Source organism: Columba livia, chromosome 2 (genome assembly GCF_036013475.1).
Source record: "Columba livia isolate bColLiv1 breed racing homer chromosome 2, bColLiv1.pat.W.v2, whole genome shotgun sequence".
Taxonomy (NCBI): Eukaryota; Metazoa; Chordata; class Aves; order Columbiformes; family Columbidae; genus Columba; species Columba livia.
The window spans coordinates 92000444-92025376 of NC_088603.1; the positions used below are offsets into that span (position 1 = coordinate 92000444).

The following is a 24933-nucleotide window of genomic DNA, read 5'->3' on the forward strand; positions in this document are numbered from 1 at the left end:
TTTCCTGAATAAAAGTGTAAGCCTCCTGCAGTTTTCCATTTTTCTTGTTCATTGTGGCAAGGGAATTTTTTTTGTTTACTTTTCAGTTTTATTTATATATTTCTCTCTATCCTCAACCTTATCCCTCCTCCTGTCTTACTTCTCTGCCACTTTTCCTCGTGGCCTCTATGCAAAAGAAGCAACTTTTTCCTCCTGCAGTGGATCTTGTTGTGCAGAGATAAGCAAGTGTGTCTATGAGAAAAGAAAAATAAATGCTTTACTGGATGAGTTCCATTATCTGCCAAATGGTCCTTGAAAGTTAATGAGGATTCTCAGGCTGGTTCTTTCTCGTTACATGTAAAATCATCTATAGAATTTTTATTCTGTTCAAAAATAAATTTGATTTTGCAACCTGCATTCTTTTCAGATTCTTGAATTAAGTTTACAGAAAATTTAGTCGCTTGTTTTCCACCGTAGTTAATAGCCACTTTAAGCCTTATAAAAATCAGGTTTTTGTCTTTATTGAAGTAAACTATGGTAAGTTAGTTCCTTTACATTCTGATGTACCAAATCAATGAGAGAAAGCATGAGTATGTGTCTATCTTCCTTTAGATCAGAAGTAATGTGAACACTGTTCCAAATAATCACAGATTACTTATTCTCATGCATAGTCTCTTCTTTTTCACTAATTAAACATGTTCTACTATGTACAGGCTGACAATGAGCTTGTTGCCCAGACCATGTCCAGACAGCTTTTGGTAATCTGCAAGGATGGAAACTCTACAACATGCCTGGGCAATCTTTGCCTCAAACTGAAAAAGTGTTTCTCGTTGTTCAGAAGGAACCTCCTGTGTTTCAGCTTGTGCCTGTTGCCTCTGGTCCTGTTTCTGGACACCCACTAAAAAGAGTCTGGCTCCATCCTCCTTGCATGCTCTCTCCAGGTATTTATTAATAAAATTCCACCTGAGATGCTCCAGTCCCTTAATCATCTTCATGGCCTTCTCTGGACTCTCTCCAGTACGTCCATGTCTCTCTTGTAGTGGGGGAGCTTGGTACTGGACCCAGGACTCCAGGTGTGAGCTCACCAGGACTGAGCAAAGGGAACGGATCACTTCCCTCCACTTGCTGGCAACACCCCTCTCCCCATAAAGCCTAGGATACCATGCAAGGGCACATTACAGGGTCATGACCAAGTTTGTGTCCACCAGGATCCCAAGGTCCTTTTCTACAAAGCTCTTTTCCAGCCAGCCAGCCCCAGCATATACTGGTATCTGGGATTATGCCTCCTAAATTGCAGCACTACCCAGCACAGTAACCTAGTAATGATACAGGCTGGAAACAATTACTGTCTTCTATTAATAAATACAAATATTTATTTTCATGTGTGTATATATGTATATAACATTTATTATTTATTTTATTTTAAATATATGTAATGTGCACATATAAATATTATATAAATTAAACAACTTATAGTTCTTACAGGTGCAAGAACTTATGCCTGCACATAGAGATATGTGTAAAAGACAGAGAAGAATAGACACAACTGCTCCCAATGAAAATGTATTTTTATTAATAATTTCTTAACTTTAATGATATTTGATCCACTCTGACACCAAAGAGAAATGAACTCCAGAAATATTTTTAACAAAGCAAAGAAAGCCTTCATTTCATGAGGGTGTGATTGACAGTACACAGAGGCAGGTGAACTCCACTTGACACAATGGTACCTTGCTTTCACTTCAGTGGCAGGCAGACGTTAACAGAGGACTCCCAGAAGCCTTCCCAGCAGCACATCACAGTTTTATCACTATTTCAGCTGAGAATAAAGGAATCACTTTAGTATTTTTTATATAGGATGCAACATATACTTCACATGAACACTAACGTAAGCATCCCCTCAGTATCATGGGTGAGGCTGGTCTGTATTTTTTTGTTCTGTATTTATCATTCATATAGCAAGATGATACAATTTGCCTGAAGCTAGACCGGAGTTAAACTCAGATTCTGGCATTCCTATTTCTTTGGTCAGTTTCCAAATCACATCCTCAGGTAGCAAATGTGAAATCAAAATCAAGGATGTATTTTGTTCATCATAAGGTTGCCTTTTTGTTGTTGTTGTTGTTTTCAGGCTTCCATCTCCTCACTACTCTTGCAAAATATAACAAGATTACAAGAATGCCTTCCCTGGATAATTGCTCTAAGCCATCGAGTCACATGCCCTGTCCCAGCAACAGCTAGGACCAAAAACTTCAAGAAAAGCATAGAAAGTGTATAGAACATAGTGATATATATTCCTGCATGTACTCTCTCAACTTTCAGCAACAGGGTTCTCACAAGCCAGAGGTGACATCTTGGGGTTAATTTCTTCTTTTTCATGTGTCTTTATTACTCTGCATCTTTTACATACTCCATTTCTTTCTGCTCTTTTCATAATTTCCTTCCTTCCCCCACCCCCATTATCATCCTCCTCCTTCTTTCCTAGATCACTAAAAGTGAAATATCTGAAACAGCTTCACTCCTGTATCCTTTACTACAGAATAGCAAGTAGAATTGCAACCCTGGACTTTAGCAGGGCTAACTTTGGCCTTTTCAAGCAATTGCTGGGGGAAATCCCATGGGCAAGACTGCTTGAAGGAAAAGGGGCCCAAGATAGCTGGATTGCATTCAGAGATTGCTTCTTCCACGCTCAGGATCAGAGCATCCCCACACGTAGGAAGTCAAGGAAGGGAGCCAGGAGGCCTGTGTGGTTGAATAGGGATCTGTTGGGTATGCTCAAGCAGAAGAGGAGAGTTTACAGGTCATGGAAGCAGGGGCTGGACACTTGGGAAGAATATAAGGCTGCTGTTAGAGGATGTAGGAAGGCAGCTAGGATAGCCAAGGCCTCCTTAGAATTACAGCTGGCGAGAGGGGTCAAGGACAGCAAAAAGAACTTTTTCAAATACATAGCAGATAAAACTAATACCAGAGGCAATGTAGGCCCACTGATGAACGGGATGGGTGCCCTGGTGGCAGAAGATACAGAGAAGGCAGAATTACTGAATGCCTTCTTTGTCTCTGTCCACTCTGCCGGAGGCTGTCCTGGGGAGCCCTATACCCCTGAGACCCCGGATGAAGCCAGGTCAATGGAGGAGTTTGCTTTAGTCGATGAGGACTGGGTTAGGGAGCAATTAAAAAGTCTGGACATCCATAAATCCATGGGTCCAGATGGGATGCATCAGCGGGTGCTGAGGGAGCTGGCTGAAGTAATTGCTGGGCCGCTCTCCATCATCTTTGCCAAGTCTTGGGAAACAGGGGAGGTGCCCGAGGACTGGAGGAAAGCAAATGTCACTCCAGTCTTCAAAAAGGGCAAGAAGGAGGACCCGGGTAATTATAGACCGGTCAGCCTCACCTCTGTCCCTGGGAAAGTAATGGAACAGCTTATACTTGGTGCCATCTCAAGGCATATCAAGGATAAGAGGGTTATTAGGGGCAGTCAGCATGGCTTTACCAAGGGTAAGTCATGCTTGACCAACCTCATAGCCTTTTATGAGAATGTAACAAGGTGGATGGATGATGGCAGAGCGGTGGATGTGGTCTACCTTGACTTCAGTAAAGCCTTTGACACAGTCTCCCACAGCATCCTCACAGCTAAGTTGAGGAGGTGTGGTCTAGACAATAGAGTAGTAAGGTGGGTTGCAAACTGGCTTAAGGAGAGAAGCCAGAGAGTGGTAGTCAATGGTGCGGAGTCTAGTTGGAGGCCAGTATCTAGTGGAGTGCCTCAGGGGTCAGTACTGGGGCCAATATTATTCAATATATTCATTAACGGTTTGGACGAGGGAATGGAGTGTACTATCAGCAAGTTTGCTGATGACACTAAGATGGGAGGGGTGGCTGACACGCCAGAAGGCTGTGCTGCCATCCAGCAGGACCTGGACAGGCTGGAGAGTTGGGCGGGGAATAACCTAATGAAATTTAACAAGGGCAAGTGTAGAGTCCTGCATCTGGGCAGGAACAACCCCAGGTTCCAGTATAGGTTGGGAAATTACATATTAGAGAGCAGTGTAGGGGAAAGGAACCTGGGGGTCCTGGTGGACAACAGGATGACCATGAGCCAGCACTGTGCCCTTGTGGCCAGGAAGGCCAATGGCATCCTGGGGTGTATTAGAAGGGGGGTGGTTAGTAGACCGAGAGAGGTCCTCCTTCCCCACTACTCCACCCTGGTGAGACCACATCTGGAATATTGTGTCCAGTTCTGGGCCCCTCAGTTCCAGAAGGACAGGGAACTGCTGGAGAGGGTCCAGCGTAGGGCGACAAAGATGATTAAGGGAGTGGAGCACCTCCTTTATGAAGAAAGGCTGAGGGAGCTGGGTCTCTTTAGTTTGGAGAAGAGGAGACTAAAGGGGGACCTTATTAATGTTTATAAATATATAAAGGGTGAGTGCCATGAGGATGGAGCCAGGCTCTTCTTGGTGGCAAACAATGATAGGACAAGGGGTAATGGGATCAAGCTGGAACACAAGAGGTTCCGCTTAAATTTGAGAAAAAACTTCTTCTCAGTGAGGGTGACAGAGCACTGGAACAGGCTGCCCAGGGAGGTTGTGGAGTCTCCTTCTCTGGAGACATTCAAAACCCACCTGGACATGTTCCTGTGCAACTTCCCTGCTCCAGCAGGGGGATTGGACTAGATGATCTTTTGAGGTCCCTTCGAATCCCAAACATACTGTGATCTCTCTTAAGACAAGGGTCTTATACTTCATGCAGCCCATTGTATCCCATGTTCTACAATCAAGGGGAGTAAGAGCATCAGCACTTTTTCCCCATTTACTTAAAAGGAACTCTCAGTTTACACCAGTTGTCATGCCTCTTGACAGGCTATATTGGGATGGGACAGGTGATGTTTACAATTTGTTTGGAACTGTGAGCGTATGAAAGTTTTAACAGACCTCAGAGCCATTTCAACATCTCTAGTTCAGCCAAATAGATTCCCATGTTTCTTACCTTCATCCCTTCAGTAAAATAGATAGCAGCATGTCCAACACAATCACTCTTTTGACAAATAAAAGAAAAAAAAAAGTGAGAAAAAGGACATTTCTAATAACTTTTTAAAAGCATTTACTTCCCCCTTTCCTGATAGCCCTGTTCCAGCAATCATTTCTCAACTTTTCCTTGGTATTTAGCTCAAAATTTTTCTCACGCTCATATTAAATATGCCATTTTTACCAAAGAAACAAAAAATTTACTAGCATAAAATATTTAAAATCCATTCTTTCATGAAAGGGCAGTTACTACTTTAACGAGGACTACTGCCTTTCCATTATGTTTTCCTTCCTTTTATAATCTAAATGCTGGTAGAAAGAAATTTAATTCCCAGCAGAATGCTGCCTGCCCCAAAAACTGTAAAGTTTCTGTGATGCTTAAACATTCACAAATGCTTTCCCAAAATATGTGACTGTACTAACAGTAAGGTGAATTTCATTAACAAGGCAAAATTATCCATTTAAACAAAAGTATTTCATTCTGCTCCATTACACAGACACACCATGTTATTATGCATGAAATGTTCAGCAGATTATCACTTATTGTAAAAGGAAGAGACTACCATATGGTCACAATCTATCCAAAAGCACATGGCAAACCCTCAGGATTTACATGTTGGTTTGTCCAATGTACTGTTTTCTTACCTCATGCAAAGGAACATTACTGCAACAAATTATTCATTCATGCATCAAATGAGGTAATAATCTTGTAAACTGTTGTTTTCTTAACGCGAGCACTAGCTCAAACATGCATGCATGACTTATTCTTTCACTACTAAATTATGACAGTATAGTGTTTGTATGTAAAGTACAGCTATAATCATTAGAGTGTAATAGTCTAATGTGGAAAAGCTTTTAGACACAAGGTATTATTTAGACTGAGCCAGCCATAGGTGTCATTTCTGTGTTTTAAAAAAACCCACAAAGTTATTCTAGGACTACATCCTGGATGTTGCTGCAAATTCTGTCTGTGCAGTTGAATGAACAATAGGAGGATTTACTACATACAAATAAATATAGTTTATACCTGAAGGCTCTTACATCATCCAACTGAAGGCCCTACAACTGGAGAACATTTTATTTCCCTTAAACTGAACATAAACCCACTGCAAATCCTGGATTCAGATCTATATACCTAGCTTAATTAAATCTAAGATCAGATCTAGGTCTTTGACTAACCAGTACAAAAGGCTGTAGCACAGACTCAGAGTAGGATGTGTTTTTCAGAGAAAACTGCGACCTAAAATTTACCAGACATATCTTCAGAGGAAATTCTCAGCTCTCACCGACTTCATTGGGTGTTGAAGGTTTCCATTCATTTTGTCAGTGAAGCATTTGATATTAAGTGTTTTGAAGTGTTTTCTGAGATTTATCATCTCACATGGTTAGGCCTCTGCTAAATCCAGCACTCTCTATTATTACAAAAAAAAGCCAGAAAACAACTACTGAAAGTCAGAATTCGTAGTTTTTGTACCTAAACATCTAAGATGACATACAATAGATGAGAATTTACTGCCAAAGATCTCAAGGAGCAACACGTCACACAGAAAAGGTCCTTAAATAGGTCTCTCTTAAATCAGCTGTGATACTCTCAATTCAGAAATTCTCAAATTCAGAATGAAACAACTTAATTATAAACAGCAAACAAAAAAAGTGAAATTTAAAAAATAAAAAACAAACATACATACAAAAGGAAAAAACTCCTCTCAATATGGAATTTTCAACTCTATCTGAATGGCTAACACTTCAGCACATACATTACACTGTTTTTTCAAATTGAAAATACTTAGTTCTGGCTTGAATCCCACAGTGTCTATTCTCTCATTGATGGAGGGCCAACAAATGCCATAACTTTTTTTTTATTTTTTGATGGAGAATAAATTTATCAGCCATCTGCTTCAGTCATGCTATTTTGCACTGAAAGAATACAAAAAACATTACTTTCAGACTATTCCTATTATTTCCAGTTAATTATACAAGGCATTGCTCTCCAGGTTTTTAAAAAACGCAGTATGTCTGCACTTGATTTCCATAATTAAATCTCCTTGGAACCTTCCTTCCGAAGGACAAAGATAGCTGGGAAAGACAAAAGAATAGAAGTCATAAGCAAGATTTTTGCCTCTCCAGTCCTTTGAGCCACGTAAGCATGACACTGATATTTGCAAGGGGATGAGATCCCACAGACCAGTGTCATTCTGCAGTCTCAGTGCCTGCAAAAACTCACCAGGAGCTGCTGGCAAAGGCATGATACAACTGACCATCTCTTCCCCTCAAAACAGTGACATCCACAATCCTTCTCCCAGTGCCACAAACACTGATTGTCACTGCAATTCCCAAACTAGTCTCCTCTCCAAGGCCAGAAGGAAATTCCAGCCTCCTCCACCTGCACAGAAGCCAAAGGAAATTTGCTCCGGTCCTTATCTCCCCATTTTTTTCCTACATTCCAGTGCCTCTGTGAAGACCCTGCCTCTGTCACTGCCTCACACTGCCTACCTAGGGAAACAGCAGCACTGCTCCATCTACATGTAAACGAGCTTGAGCAAATCTGTTCTGCCGTACCTGTATCATTGTTATCAGACTGATCTCTGTTATGTGACAGATGTAATTCACAGATACAGGCAGAAAACATTCACATCATCATGTTGTCGAATTTGTTCTTGACTTTTCAGTCACAGGTTTTGTCATACTGAAATCTCTTATTCTGTGTAGCAAAGCAAAAGGATGGCCTTCAGCATGTTGGATACAAACTTGCTCTGTAATAACATCCAACATAGCTAATTGTCTTATTTTTGCACACATACCTACTTAACCCACACATTAATAATACTGATTAACTAATTAGTGGACTTGTTTGGCTGGGTCATTAGACCAGCCCCACATACCAGAAAAGAGTTGCTCATAAGTAGCAGCCATTACCAACACCACTGCCATACAAATGGAAAGAAAAATCTGTGTGCAAGAAACATCAAGACAAAACTGAACTAAGCTGTAGTAATATTTTAGTTCAGAGTACCAGTGGAAATTTAAAACAAATTGCTTGCTGTCCCCACTTACTGCGCGTTGGTTCAGCACACTGGAAGGATTGCGTGAGCACAAATTAGATTCCCTCTACATTAAATCAAACCGGAATCTCTGCTTCAGGAGTATGCAAACCACTATCTATTCCCTAATATCAAATCAAATACATCATGATTACATACATGATGACTTTCAGTCCAGAAAATGAGATTAAGTCCAGACCAAAGAAAAACCATGAGTGGTGTATACCATAGATATAGGGACCTCAGCCTCAGTTCACTGATGCTCTCCTATCAGCACAGAATTACATGCTGATGTAAACACAACCAAAGCCTCCTAACCTTCTGGCCAATAGCCTGATGAGTCTGAGCTAGCAGATGCAATGCAGCTGTCAAAGATTATCCATAAAAAATCCAGCCAAAGATCTGTCTAGCCCTGTACTCTAGCTCCAACAACAGTCAGTAGAAGATGCCTAGTAAAGGATTTGGGAACAAAAAAAGGAAGCAGGTATTATTTCCTACTAATACTTTCCAATCTGCAGCTCAGTGAAATCTTGAGCTAGAAGCACTGTGTTTGACAGCATGGGAAGTATTCTTCTAAATTCTTTCTTTTTAGGAAATTATCTATTATTTTTTCACAAATCCTAAATATCCACAACCAGAAAAAAAAAAAAAAAAAAAATCCACTTACAAACTATGTGCAAGTTAAAAAAACACTACCCTTGATTTTTTATGAACATTACACCTGCATCATCTGACTCACCCTATCCTTTCTATGTGAAGCTTTTTTTCCTCTCTATGACCTTTACGATTTTATTAACTTCTAGTATATAGGTCCTTTAGTTTTCTTCAAGAAATAGCTGAAAATTTTCAAAGCACCGAGAAACACCACAATAAAGAAAAAGGAAACACATAGAACTGTGAGATACCTGAGCTGACACAGATGCTGTCAGCTCCCAGACACCTCCTGGGTGTGAGAATGAGTTTTCTGTCAACAGTAAAAGCTGTTATGCTGCCCTGGTTTATATCACAAACGCAGTTTTTACTTCTTGGTTTCCCAGACACAAGAGAGACTACAGAATTTCCCAACTTCAGATTGAATCCATTGTCATTCACAGGGCGATGTTAACCTGCCACATTGAGGTAAAACTCTCAGCTACATCTGCAGACAGTTTTGTATATATACATATATATATATGTTTTTGGGGGGTTTTTTTGTCTTTTTTTTTTTTTTTTTTGTCTTCCTATGAGTCCCAGCAGATTGGCTTCACTAAGACCCTTGACCAGAAAGCTCTGATTTAGAATGATTTTGAAGTGCATAGCATTAGAGAAAACGATGAGGAAAGCAGGCAGAAGAGAGTGAACATAAAATTTATTTGCAGTTTACACCTAGAATCAGTCAATACTTCCAAAATCTCTTATTTAATTTGCCCATTTTTTCACATCCTATGGATGACTGTATATTGTCAAGAAATGTTACTTTTGTTATTTGATTCTCTTTCCAAATCATTAATAAAAATATTGAACATCAATGTTCTCAAGCCTATCTCAAGGAAACCCACTTCACATATTGTTGCTTTTGCTTTCACTTTGGTGAGACAGGTAAGCAGTCTGCTCAGTTTAGGTTCCCTTTTAACCACCCAACAACAGGCACTCTCGCTGCTTCTGCCTACCAGGCTACAATTGTTATTAGCAAATCCTCAACCATTTTTCAAGGTCTGGCAGTGACTGCAAGGCTTTTGGAATGCTGTGTAGCCTGGGAGTCTGAAATTTCATCTGGAATATACATGAGAATTCTTCTCTACACTCAATTTGCACAGAATAGAGTTCTCTCTTCACTAAAGTGGCATTTGAACACCATTGTGGAATGTGTCCCAGTGGCCCTTTGTTTTTTTTTTTTTTTTTCCTCAAAGTTGAAATTCATTTTTTATTTCTTTGGCCTTGAATTTGATGAAGATAAAGACACTGGCAAATGAGAAAATCTCTCCAACACATAGCAGGCTGGGAACTAGTATATTGTAAAAATAACAGGAAAACAAATCCAAGGCATTTGAGGGTTATGGGGTTTTCTAAGGCTTGTTTATTAGTTTCCAAGCAAGAAGGTACACTTCCAAAGAACTGTGTCTCTACTAAAGATCAAATTGTTGAAGAAAAAATGTAGTGACATGTTTAAAATATCAAAAAATCATCTCTGTAGATAAAGAAAGACAGCAACAATAGCCTGAACTGACCTGATGTTTCCAAAGAAATGAAGGTTCTTGTGAGGTCTAAAGTAGCCTTTGTCATGGTTTAGTTTTGAAAACTGCTGTGTAAAGACTTTTGGATCCACTGACATTCTTCTGCTTCACTGGTTTCACCATAATCTTTAGACAGATCTGGTCAAAAAAGTTTTATCTGCTGTCAACTGTCTTCTCTCTCTCCCTCCATGGCATTTCTAGGATTCAAATAAGCTATAAGAGGACTTTGTGAGGACATACTGTGATTTGTCTAACACTTACCTAGGTAGCTGCATGACCAGAACACAATAATGCATCTCACTTTTACAGCCTCTGAGCAAAGTGTTAACTCCACATGAGACAGGAACTGAGAAACTAGGCACAAGACAGGAGGTGGAAAGAACGCAGCCTTATCCCCACACTCCTAGTTAAGCTAATAGCCAAGTAAAATAAAATAACATACAATAAAAATAAAATATTTAAAAAACAGTTAAGCCAGTGGAAAATAACAAAGACAATTCAGTTCAATTTTTAAAGTAATCTTCAGGGAGAAGCACTAATGGGTGCAAAAGCACTCACTGCTCTTTACAGCTGCATGATAAGATCCCTTTATTAGGTAATGGGCTAAAACAAACCCTCTAAACACAAATAATTGTAAACTCATTGGGAAGAATTAATGGAAGGGAACATTAGGTCCTCAGTGCAAGGTAGTGAAGGAATAAATGCATGCAGACAATGCTATCTTGCACACAAAGTGAAATTAAATATTTACATATTCTGATAAATTACTCTTTCAAAAACTAAGCTGTGTGCTGAAGGTCAAAGTTTCTACACAAGGCAAGACATAGCTGTCACATCAAACAATCCACTTAGTCTGATACAATTTGGTTATTTGGTTATTTAGTTATTTATCATCTATGATCTAGCATTTAATCAACTTCTATTAAAAATCTAGCTCAAAGGTTAAAAAACAATTCTGTTCTCAAGAGACAGCATGTAGAGAAAACACAGTCTCAGAGTGAGCCCTGGAAGTGACACCAGTTTCACAGATCCAACCGCTGCAGTTGGTCTGACGCTTCTGGAAGATGATTTTTCTGCATCCACCAGTCCAGTCTGAATTAGCACTGGTACAGAGCCTGTTGCCCTGGGACTGAGCCAGAAGAAAAGGACGAGAGCTAAAGCCTCACCTGTTTCTTACCTGTAGCAGGAAAACTGGTCAGCATTTGGGTCATTATGAGAGTGAAGTCCATGCTATTTGTGCTGGCATTTAGCAAAGCTACCCAGGAAATACCTTGTGCTATACTCACACTTTATGGATTTGTATAAACACAGATCACAGTCTGGTTCTTATTGGCCCTTATTTCTCTCATCGTTATTACTAATTAAGTAAATTGTTGGACATTTTCTTCCCAGTTTTACCAAACACGACTGAAAATGTTCCTTTTGATTCTACTTGGAGCTAGAGACAGGCTGTATCTCTCGATCTGGGAACATTCAAAGGCTATCTATCTGGCAATGCACTTTCAGCTGCCTTTCATTCATAGCTTTAATTCAGACAGACAAAAAGAAAAAACACCCCAGTATGTTGTTTCGTAGGGAAGCAATAATGGATTCCCAAATGAAAACAGGGATTCAGAGACTTTAGTTCTTAACATTTTATACATTACTCTCTATAAAATATATTGCCTCTGGAAATATACTACTTGGAGCTATCTCCTTCCTACATATTAGTTTTAAACAACATAATTATTCCTGAAAATAACTGTAAGGCTCTGCTACTACAAAGAAACACACTTGTTAAGACTACTTCAACTAAAGTTACCAAAATATTGCCCAAATACAACATGTAGCTTTCCACAACCGCCACTATGAAGGCTGGACCAGGCCTGTCAGGTGATAGAATCAAAACAGACTAGAAAAGAAATTCCTTAGGGAGCATGTTATCATCAGTTCTTTACAGGAAAAATTAACGCCTGCTGTCTCACCCCCTAGCATCATCTTAATTATTGTACGTCATTCTGAAACACGTACAAATGCAGAGTTGAACCTATTTAATCCAATGCATACCACATTTTACTCTAAGAATATTTCCAATTCAGCACACAAATACTAGCTAGAAGATTTTTGGAAAAAGATACATGGGATAATGACATATTTCTTAAGAGTGAAAACAGACCCAGTGACCAATTTGGAAACCTTAGTCAAGCAAAACCTCCAGAGGCTTTCAGCGGTGTTTTGCTGCATAGAGACAAAATAGTCTGATCCTAATGTGTGCTGAGTACATCTGCGAAGGTGCTGAGTACAGCCAATTACAGTCAGCTCGCCTGCCAAAGTCACTCTTGATTTTGATATAGAAAAGGTTGGCTCAGGTCATGTGCATGCCTACTTCCAGTCCAGCTAGGGAATACTTGAACTCATTACTATACCACACATAAAACAAGCTGTTTCAGCACAGCAGCTTTAACTACATGATGCACAGCTCCACATGGCAGTTCTGTTTGCCCAAAAGATCAGCATTAATTCTTCACACCTTCATCTTGTACTCAATTATCACATCTTATTTGTAGGCTATAGCCTCTGGATTTATATGTTATCATGCTGTAAGCTTTGAAATAACAATGATCTCATTACTACCTAAATTATATCATTAAATGCACCTTCATACTCTTGTTGCCTTTACTGAGAGCTACGATATTAGTGGCAACTGCACTGCTTACTGAAGGTTCGCTTTGTTGCTTGGTTTGTTGGGTTTTTTTCCTTCCCAAAGTAACTTTGGAAAAACAAAACATGAAATGCAAACAGGTTTGAATACAGTTTTAACAGTGCATGGCATCCAACCTGTTCTAGTTAAACTGCTTAGATATGTGTGTTTGTGTAATGTTTCCTCAGGCAGAGGTAGGACTCTGACAGATGGTAAGTCTGACACACAGTTCTGAGAGTGAAAACTCAGCTTGGCCAAGAGGAAGGAAAGAAGAAGTGAGGGAGAAATAACTGAAAGGCAACTTGTCAGTGATATCTTTTCCCATGTCAGATTAGTTGCTTCATTATTAGGAATCTCTGATGAATTGATTTAAAGCTCATACCCAAGGGTGGACATGTCAGACTGATGTAGGAGTAGTTACATTTATACAGTTCTAAAATTATATTCGGCCCTTTGAAGGCAAACGTGAAGCTGATGTGACCTCCGGTGAAAATAAGTTTGACACCTCTGCCCTAGGGTATCCACTCATATTTACATGGTTTGATGCACATTATTAAAGCTACCTGCCAGATCTTAATAACAGTGGTTTATTTTAATACAAATCATGAAAACCAGTTGTATGTAAAACAAAATATACTTTTTATAAATTATACAGAAATGTTATAGCTTAATTTTACTAACCAAAGAGGACTCATTTTTCTGTGTTCTCAGAGACCACTGCAATACTCAGCATATACATGTCAACCTGTAAGCAATGTTGGAAGACAACCATCCCTGCAGCTGATATCTTCCTCTCTGTGCCACTAGACAGACTACATATTCCACAGCTGCAAATGTTCCCAGATGTCTGATGTTAATTTATCATGTACCTCAGAGAGACTTTAATGAAATTAGTACCTACCTCCTCAGTAGATGAACACATTCAAAGCACTGCCATCATTTAAGTGATGGCACACTTAAGTCACTTGTTATGAGATATAATAGTAAATTTACCTTCCTCAAGAACAAAAAGTAGTGTTTCTTTTTTTGTTTGTTTGTTTAATGGCACTTGTCACACAGAGGAGAGCAGAGATTAGTGCAAGTAGCAGCCATGGTATAATCCTAAATGTTTAAAGAACATTTCCAACATTCAAATTCTTTACAAATCTCATCTAATAATGTCCCCTGCATAGAAGAAAAGAAGCAGCACTATGGATACATAAAAACACTCAAGAATTGTAAGACAAACAGGCAAAATTATATCACAGACACTAGATTAGGACTGTGAGTCAATATTACCAATTTCCAGTACTGTGGTCTACTATTTTTCAGTTGGTAGTTTGCAGAATCTAGGGGGTGCTCTATGAAGAAATTCTAACTAATACATGAAAGAAGACAAAGAAAAGCTGGTTAATTTAGTTCATTCTGTAACGTGGGCAGGTGACAACTCCAGAAGAGACCTCACCTTTCTTGAAAACACCACCAACTGAAACAAAAAAATTTGTTCCATGTTTTGAAACTTAACAGTAGCTGTTTTCTATAACAGAAATCTGCAAGAAACATGTGCTTATCTACACAATTCTTTATTCTGTTCTTTTTTTTTAAAAAAGTGATATGCTCAAACCTAGTAACCTACATTTTCTAGTTACTGCTTATGCGTCAATGCAGTGTTTGCAGTGACAGTTTAAATACACCATCATAGTAGTGCAAAAACCCTGACATAGAATTACCACTTATTAGTCAAATCTCAAGTCAGTTACACGAGCTGGAGACTAACTTAATCTCATTGTCTGGGTTCATATTTTCTTACCATTTTGAAGTTGAAGGTCATAAGCCACACACAATTTACTTTTAAATATATATAATATATACATATATAGAATTAACTCTCTGGCCAGATGATTATACAGTAATCGCTGGTATAAACCACAACAAAAGTGTAATTTAACTGTAATTGCCAAGGGTTACATTGTACTTACAGTTACTCAGGAATACAGTAGAATTATGACATTATTGGATGCTCTTGTGTGGATGATTTTACTACTTTCTGGAGAAGATACTACTGTGCCTTTGTCACTAAACTTTATTTTTCCAGAAACACCCTTTTTCCCAGAGAAAGAGTCTTCAGTCTTTTTTCCATGCCGATTTCATTGTTACCCATGAAACCAGCCAAACATTAGTAACAAGAATTTTTAGAACTGACCTGAAGATTTTTTTAAGACTATATTGCAATTCATACACTCTAAAAGATAGGAAGAAGGATATTCACAGTGATACTGGAAGAGGATATGGTCTAGAATGAGGATTTATAGGGAACAGAAGAATGACTGCCTGTGTGACAAGAACAAACACCCAAGATTTCAGAAGGAAGCCAGTGATGGCTCAATTATACATTCGAGTGATCAGAAATGGTCAGTATAAGAGAGGCTAAAATAGCCCCACATCCTATATTGTTTGTAAGTAATCAAAGCACTGTGATAATGTGAATCAGTACAATTTTTCAGGGAGTCTGCATTCCCTTTTCATGGCGATGGTCACAACACTGACATGATACAGGCTCTGTTTAATTCTTCTTTCTGTTGTGATGTTCTGACTGGACAAATGAAATAAATAATAGCATGCAAGTATCTGAATTCCTCCTCTTGGTGAGCTGCTCAAAACCAATAGAAAAAATGCAGAATGCAAATTAATATGCAGTAATTCAGTCAGTTTCTACACATCAAATCTCACATAGAGTAGTTCTCATCATTCACAATTCAGCCAAAACCAGCAATGACTATCATAATCTGTAATCTCTGTGAAGTAATCTTCAGAACAAATATAGTTTAACATAAAAAACCCTTCTCTCCTATAGCAAGTTACAAGTTTGCATTCTGTTTTTATGCCAGATAACTAACTTAATTGTGAGACATCTAATAGTTCTAAAAATAGGAACAGCTACATGATTAATCAGTGCACATTAAATACAAATAATCTCTTTATAAAGGAGTACTCTCTAATCTAGATTTAATGAGTTACTAGTTACAGCTACATAAAATTAACATAGCCTGAAACAACATACATTATCAGTTATACAGTATGATAATGTGCATTAAAATTTTTTTTACCTGTTTTATGTGGGTGAGTTTCTTGTTTGTGCACAGATAGCTCCAATTTAGTTTTTTTTTCCAAAGCACCATCAGTTTTCACAGTTTTTCTTCTTGCTTTTCTACTTATTTAACTGATAGAATAGAGGTCCATTTTGTATGAATTGGAGTCCCAGAGTTTTGTCCAGAGCATGCTTGGTGTCATTAAGACTAACTCGCAGGCATTAAACAAAACTTTTGCAGATCATGCTTTTAGGCCCAGATTACTGGATTTTGGAAAACTCCTGATCTACTCTATCATTATTGATGGAACAAAGCTATAACAATGATTCTTTAAGAGCAAAGAAATAACAGAAGTTTATTGTTCACTGTGCACATTACTTGTCTTTGTCTATGTTTGAACCTTCCACCTTTTTACCTAGCTTATCTATTTCAACTATCAGTTGGGAAGGTAGGATGATTTTACTACTAATGTTTTTGTACTACAACCATGCATGATGAGCTAAAGACTTCTCAGGATCCCAGTTACTAATACAGCATATATAAGTGCTTTGCATGCCTAAAAAGCCTCTGCTGCTAAATAGCCAAATGCAGAGTTGGCTTCCATACATCTCTTCCATATACTTTATTGACTCTGACTTTGCATATAAGAACACATTGCACATATAATATGCATCATGTGAGGGTAATACACTAAGGTGGAGTCCAAGATTAACAGTTTTCTTACTTCTATCTATTCCTCATCCCAAAAAGTTCAGGATATTTTTCCAAAACCAATATAACAGAAATACAGAATTCATAAAGCATCTCTTTGGTCACCTTCATTTCAAGACAGGACTGCTTTTACAAATGTTATGGATTCTAATTTTAAATAATTTAAAATATACAAGACATTTTTATGCCACTGCTTTCCATGTTTAATTCTTGAGCCCGGAAGAATGATTTGTTACTTAGACTGAACAGTCTTTTAAATTTGAATTATTTTAACTAGCAAGACATCTTCTCTAATACTTAAATAACTATCTGTTTTGCTTGGGATTTAGCCTAATACAGGCGTGGACATCTGATTAGCCAACGTGTAATTAACTCATCTAATCCTTGTAAACCAGTCTTCCAGTTCTTCCTAATCTAAGTATAGTTAGCCACTGATTGCAACTAGAACAAATTAATACATCTTTCAGGAATTTATATCATGAGTTATGTTCTTGGAAAATATGTGATAATATTCACTTTATGGGCATCTTGATTTCATGTATGTAGCTGTGTTTTAAATATTTTAAAGCAAATAAGGTGTTTATGTAAGTCATCACTTTGAGTTCTGGGGTCTGACAGCTTCTAAAATTATAAAATGGAAGTATAAAATTTCAGACATAAAAACATTTCATAAAAACAACAATTTCAGACATAAAAATATTCTTGCAAACATGCTTTATGATTTAACTTCAGGAATCACTCTACAAATTCACATTTACTGTCAATTACACTGTTGTTATCTACATGCCAGCAATTGTTTCTGGCCAGTAGACATAGAGTGTGACCCAGCATAGCACAAAATCCCTTCAGTCACTCTTCAAAAAATGACCTAGAAGTGAAAGGTTTCCTAATTGTCTCTGAGACATCAAGTTTGCACTGTTGCGCTTTTTTTCATTAATACTGCAGCTCTCTTTTGGTCTGCATATTCATTTAAATACTAAAGTAATGTATTTCCACTATATATTTTTCAAAACTATATTAGATGGAATAAACTCCAAGCCTGTTTTTTGTTGTTGGTTTGTGGGTTTTTTCCCTAAGATTTTTAATTGACAATTTTCCATTTTCATAGGCCTACAGATATGACTTAAGTAATACTTGGACACAGGCTCATAAAACTTCTACTGCTCTCTGGCATGCTAGCTTATTAAGCTGTTATTGCTTCTTATACCACATGCACAAAAATACTGAAAGCCGCAGACGAAAGTCACCTTCTAACATTATTACCTTAGCCCTCACTAACCAGAAAAGCTCACACTTGGCTCTCCAAATAGCATATTTCCTTTGAATTGATTTTCAAATCTTAGCAATAAAACAATGATCATGATAAATAAACAACATAAAGAAGGAATTCTAATTATGAAAGCCATAAGTAAAGAGACTATCACATGCTTAACAGCAAGAGAAGGAAATCTAACACCTGTATTATTCCTTTCACTACTGTGATATTAGTCAATTTAATACTGTGGCAAGATAGTTTAGAAAAAAGTAATTAAAACCACAGTCTACATTCAAGCTGAGGAAAAAATACCATGTCTTCTAAATAAAGAGGAAGCAGATTTGCTTTTGGTAGCAGCCCATGTAAGCAGTATATTAAATCTCTTCATTTTTTTAGAAGTTATTCCCTTAAACAGGACCTGTATAATTTTTCTATTAATTACTATCCTAGTACTTTTAATGTCATTTGCTTACAAGCAATAATATTGTGGCAGGTTGACTCTGGCTGCACATCAGGTGCTCACCAAAGCCACTCCATCACTGGGAGAGAAGGGAGAGAAACACTAAAGAAAGAGTCATGAGTCAAGATAAAGACAGGGAGAGAGAGATCATTCACCAATTACCATAATGGGCAAAACAGACTCAAATCATGAAAAATAATTTAGTATATTACCAACCAAAATCAGAGCAGGGTAATGAGAAATAAAATCAAATCTTCAAACACCTTCCCCTCACCCCTCCCTTCCCAGGCTCAACTTCACTCCCAATTTTCTGTACCTCCTCCCCCTTAAGTGATGTAGAGGGATGGGGAATTGAGCATTGTGGTCAGTTTATCACACCTTGCCTCTGCCATTCCTTTCTCCTCAAGGGGAGGACTCCTCACACACTTTCCCTTCTCCAGCATGGTGTTCCTTCCATGGGAGATAGTCCTACACAAACTTCTCCAATGTGAGTCCTTCCCATGGGCTGCAGTTCTTTCCAAATTGCTCCATCATGGGTCCCTTCCACAGGAAGTCCTTCAGGAACAAACTGTTCCTGTGTGGGTCCCCCAAGAGGTCACAAGTCATGACAACAAACCTGCTCCAGCCTAGGCTCCTCTCTCCATAAGTCGACAGCTCCTGCCTCCACAGGGTCACGGCCTCCTTTGGGTATCCACCTGCTCTGGCATAAGGTCCTCCATGTGCTGCGGGTTTGTGCCTGCTCCATCATGGACCTCCATGGGCTGCAGGGGGACAGCCAGCCTCACCATGGTCTGCACCATGGGCTGCAGGAGAATCTCTGCTCCAGCACCTGGATCACCTTCTCCACTTCTTATTCACTGGCCTTGATGTCTGCAGAGTTGTTCTTCTCACTTATCCTCACCTCTCCAGCTGCAATTATGCAGTTATTTTGGTTTTGGTTCTGTTTTTTTCCCCCTTCTTAACTATGGTATCCCAGAGGTGCTACCCGTCTCTGATGGGCTTGGTCTTAGCCAGTGGTGGGACTGTCTCAGAGTCAGCTGGCATTGGCTTTATTAAACACAGGGGAAGTTTCTAGCAGCTTCTCACAGAAGCCAGCCCTATAGCCCTCTCATTACCAAAACCTTGCCATGCAAACCCAATACAAATACATATAACATTCTTCTATATAATTTCCTATTAAAGAATAGGCATTTTGAAGATACAGTTCCTAAGAAAAAACAGTGCAACTTTTCTTACTAAAACCTGAATCTAGGACAATGATGAAATGATAGCCTTGCCTCACACAATTTTCCAGATGTCATCTTGAGTAACGAAATGCCATTTGGCAATAGCTGCAGATGCTCAGACTATACAGTGGAAGGTTGTGTACAGCACAGAAACCAAGGCCATTGCAAATACCAAAGCTTCTCTTTCTACAAACCTTTGCACACAATCCTCAAATTCATTGCTTAGGGGAGTCAAGTAAAATGTATCTTAACTTTGACACAAAAGCCTTTAGAGACCTTTAAAAAAAATGCATTCATCTTTACACACGTCTATTTGTCTATGTATACAGTGGCTGTCACATATCACAGAGTTCTGTCCTGTGACAGCTAAAACCCAAGAAGATTTTTTCTGTTTTGTACATAAAAGTGATAAAATGCTATATTAAACACTTCCAAGTAAAATGGAATCATACAAGTCCCTTAAAGAATGAGGTCTGTATGATTCACATCTGAGAGAACCCTTTGCTTCTCCTTTCTCTTTTCTCTTACCTTCCTGAGATGAAAGATCAGTTGAGTCTTTCATTTTCATCTCAGCTCCACCCAAGTCTTCATTTTGTTTTGATTCTCAACAGCAGATATTCTTCCATTTCTCTGCTACCCAATTCCACAATTTCTCTGCTACCCAATATCCATGTCTGTTTTAATGACCCATTTGGTGTTTGCCTCCTTTATTTCTTTAATCAGAAAATTATGAAATTGCCATCTTCTTTGTCAGCATACAGGCTTTAGAAAAGTACTGTTATAAGACGGAAGACTCCATCATTCATAATTTTCTCTTTCTTCTCTCTCCTCCCCTTCTTTGTGGGAGACACGCTACTTCGGGTGTCAACATCATGAATGCCACTGCAACAAGAGGATATTATGAATATGTTAATAAGTGTAGTCAACAAGTTCTTCAATGTACAAAAATCTTGAGTTACCTCTTATAAAGAGCTCATCAGTGATGGCAAAGTCATTAAGCTTTATTTCCCAAAATGAACATTTCACTGTACTTTCAAATCACAGTAATAACACTGTGATAATAAGGGGAATCAATTTACCCAAAAATATCCAAGTCTGTCTTTATGGATGGTGGGCTTGATTTGGGGAAGGGGTTAAAACATTTCCATATATTTGTCTAGCAGATAAAGTTAAGATGATTTACCTCTTTCAGTTGCAAGTCTAAAAACCACCCAAAGTAGATTCAAAAATGATTAATTTTATTATTTAATGTACTATTGAAATAAGTAATTCTATCTGAAATGGTAATATGAAGTAACATGCACAGCAGTATTTACAAATTTTGATGTCCCTAGAACTTTTAATCTGGAAAAATATTACAGTATAAGTGAAAGTTGTAATGCAAGGTAATTTCCAGTCCGACGTTTGTAAAAGATGCTCTGACTCTTTCAAAAGACATAGTGCAATCCTCCACAGGTTAATGATGGATAAGTAAGTCTCTCACTTAGAAATAATTTATGAATTCACAATCAGTCACACAGAATTTCTATTTTCTGTGACATTTATCTCCCTAATGAGATGTGTTGTATTCCTCATAGTATAGTGGAATCTCAGAATTGATACTAATGCCTTGAAAATAGTTTGGCTTTTCTACCAATAAACTGACCACCACCACTAGCAACGATGGCACTTGATCTAAGATGAATCTCAAAGTAACTGATTTAATACTGGATGTAAAGATCAGGGTTTCATAACTCAATTTTGTTCAGCCAGCCAATAAGCAGGTTAATGACTTTGATGCATAGATAGCAGTTTCATTAGTAGCATGAGATCAGAAACATAAAGAGTCTTTTCATTACTTTGTTCTCTAATTATGGTTTAAGGAAGAAGATCCTGCAATGTAAAGAAACACAGATCTCTAGAGAATGGCCTCTGTCATCCTAGAATCAGTAGCTGTACTGGTAAGATGAAGCTGAAGGTGACCAGACCATATGTAGACCATAATAACACCTCACATGTACAGTTTTAAATACAGCTAAAAGTGATGTAAATTTCAGCCACCTAAGTACAAACAACGGGGAGAAAAAAAACAACCTTCAAATATAATTATCAAATGAGAGCCAGCTCACTGAATTCATGCTGGTCACCCTTCTGCTTGAAAAAAACATTTATGGTCAAAGAGAGACAGGAGGTCAAGATCACAATTATGTAATGAAATACATACACAATCAAAAAAGGCAGCAGCTAATAGTTGTTCAGCCTCCACATAAGCAAGACATTATCAAACATATTAAAAAATACATGAACATGAATGTGCAATGCTGAGCATCAACAGAACAATGACGGAGTTGTTTCATAGTGTTCTGGAGAAATTTTCCCAGGAAATTAATTCTGAAGCTTACTCTTAATAACTTCAGTATGTGAACTGTGCACTTTAATTACGAAAAACTGAAGTTTCAAATCACTGGTATCTAAAATTTCCAGAAAAACTCAATAAATGACTTGCAAAACATTCAGTACACAATTTACTAAATAAATGCCTCACCAACTGGGCAATAAAACCAGTAAGAGAGTTTCACTGGAATCTGAAAGGACTACATTTTAAGTTTTCACCACCATAGGAAATTGAATTAACGTAGTCTAAATGTAGTATTTGTTCAATTAAGTATTAAAGATTAAAGACAGCTTGTGAAAGAGCTAAAGCCGAATTCATACTATTAATTCATTCCTTACTCTTACAACTGTATAAAAGAGCATTCTGAAAACCAATAAAAATTGCAAGTTCAAAAGAAATAGAATCTAGTTCACAAACAAGGATTTGATACTTGACAGTCACTGCACAGGAAACAATACTCCAAAAGCAACAAACAGCAGTTTGAGCATTATCCAGGACCAATTTGTACATCTTGAACTTGTGTAAGGACTAAAACATTTTCTTCAACAGCAGAGGAGTGTCTGAACTCTATATTCTAGTAAAGGAAACATGCAGTTAAATCTGGTGAAATAATGAAATGGATGAACTACAGCCACATGGAGACCAATAAGAAAAATACATTCTATTAAACACTTAGTATGTTGAGCTACTAAGAATGCTAATTACTCCCCAGTGTATGGTAGATTGAAGTGAACTGTTTACCCAAAATTATCCAGCATCTGTTATGTGCCAATGACAATTTTTATCAACTTTCGTAATTGAGAACAGTCTTATTGCATGCACCAGACTATTTGTAGCAACACAGAATGATTTCAGCCTTCCTTATACATGTGCCAATATTTTCAAAGTTATAACTTATTTTGAAGAGCAATGTTTGTGGACCTACAATAAAATATGATTCTATAAGATTTGAACTATATAGATTAACTTGATTAAAAACACACTTATCTACATTAGATAGAAATAAGAAATAGTAGATAGGCAAAATTGCACCATCATCTTCATCTGCAAAAGAACATGGTAATATTAAGCTCTTTTTTTTTCATTACTAGTTTTTGGGAAAGTATCAAGCAATTCTTTCATAGGCAGTAGCTCGGCAACTGCTTATGATACAAGAAAGCTCCTCTATGTTAGGACCACATTTATGCAAATGTGGCTGCTAGGAAATGAAGTGGAATTTGGGGGGTTGTAGACAGGGGAAGGAGGAGGATCTCTTGTACCTCTACACTTCACTAAGTAAGGAGGGAGGGAGGGAAGGAAAGAGAGAAGGAGGGAGGGAGGGAGGGAGGGAGGGAAGGAAGGCAGGAAGGCAGGAAGGCAGGAAGGAAGGAAGGAAGGAAGGAAGGAAGGATCCAGTGAGTGCAAAGCCCTGCATTTTCAAGGCTTCTACGAAAAGATGGTCTAACTAAAATAACATAAAATAACAACACCAAGGACATCAAATAGTCATATACCCCATTCCTCATGCTTCCCTTTACAGTGATGAAAAGTTGAGGGAAAGTACATTTTTGTCACTTTAAGAAGTATATATCCTTCTCATTTTTCTATATCCAACCAACTGCACAGACCAGCAAGTGGGGAGACGGTGAAATCAGTCTCTAGCCACCGGGTTCTATGTCTGTTTAGTCAGAGAAAAATCCAGAGAAGACACTAGTAGCCAGCCCTCAATAACATTGTGGCAGGATGGGAACAAAGGAGAAATTTTGTTTCTTTCACATAACCCAGCTATGTAAAAGCATAAATCAAACAGAGACAAGTGCATGCAGAAAGGTATGTCTGATTTGAATCAAGAAGCAACTATTCCTAACTGACTGTAATAAATGGAAAAATAGAAGTAATAGGAATAATAAAAATATTATGTCATAGTCCAGTATATAGTTCAAGTGAACATATTCAAAAGAAAACAAAGAAGAAGAAAATTTAGAAAAATAGTTATACTGAAAGTAAAAAAATTATAAATCGTGTTCCAATATTACCCAGAAGAAGAACCAAGTAAGCTGCAGATTAGATGGCTGTGTAGCAAATACTAAATGGTGTCTAAGCTTATAGCACAAGAACTTTCATGTTTCGTATTTACTGTTAAAGTTGTGCAGGATATCCCTGCAAAAATGATACCAGAATAGATCTGGACCTCTTAAAATGGTGCATAAAAAAGTTAACAAATAATAAGCCATCAGAATTAAGTACTCTAGCAGAAATGCATTAGCAATATTGAAAACTACAGAATTAAGAACTGCAAAATAGTTTAGCCTGTATTGGTGATAATTCATTAAAAAATAAATCTTCAAAAGTTGCTAAGAAAACTAAATACATGTCCAAGCACAGCTAAATGACCAAACACAATGGTTTTATGACAGTTGAATCCATGAATCTACACAGCTCATGGCCTTCAGCAAGTGCAAAGTGGTTCCCTTAGATGCCCACCGGAACACTTTTTGCTTAGTATTAGTAACTGAATTATAAACAACAAGTTTCAAACTTACCCCAGTCAAGTGTTTGAAACAAGTTGTGTATTCACAAGCCTTTCAATATAATTAAGACTGAAATTGAGGCCTCAGCACACAGAAGGTACTTCAAGATTTTTCTTTTATCTTTTCTTGTTCCGTTCCAGAAGCTGTCTGTCTGACATGCCCATTTCCCAAAGGTGGCATAAGTTCTACAGAAATTAGGAAAGTAATAAAGCATGATTAAAGGCTTCCTATGGAGTACTCCTCCTGAGAAGTTTTAAGGTATTGCCAAAAGACATAGCAGTTGACTCTTATCAATTTTAAAAACAGAATATCAGAATAAGAGTAAAAATAAATACATAAATAAATAAGTAAGTAAGTAAGTAAATAAGTAAACAAATAAATAAATAAATAGTTTTCTC

At 37.9% G+C, this 24933-nt stretch overlaps 1 long non-coding RNA gene across 1 annotated transcript; it reads right to left on the reverse strand.

The window, feature by feature from the left end:
• Positions 1–1324: 1324 nt before the first annotated feature.
• Positions 1325–24714, reverse strand: LOC110361431 (uncharacterized). Its single transcript, XR_010470363.1, has 4 exons — positions 24548–24714; positions 20180–20533; positions 4960–5007; positions 1325–1798 (listed from the first exon to the last, which is right to left on the reverse strand). It is a non-coding gene; the product is annotated as an uncharacterized LOC110361431 (long non-coding RNA).
• Between the last annotated feature and the right edge of the window lie 219 nt (positions 24715–24933).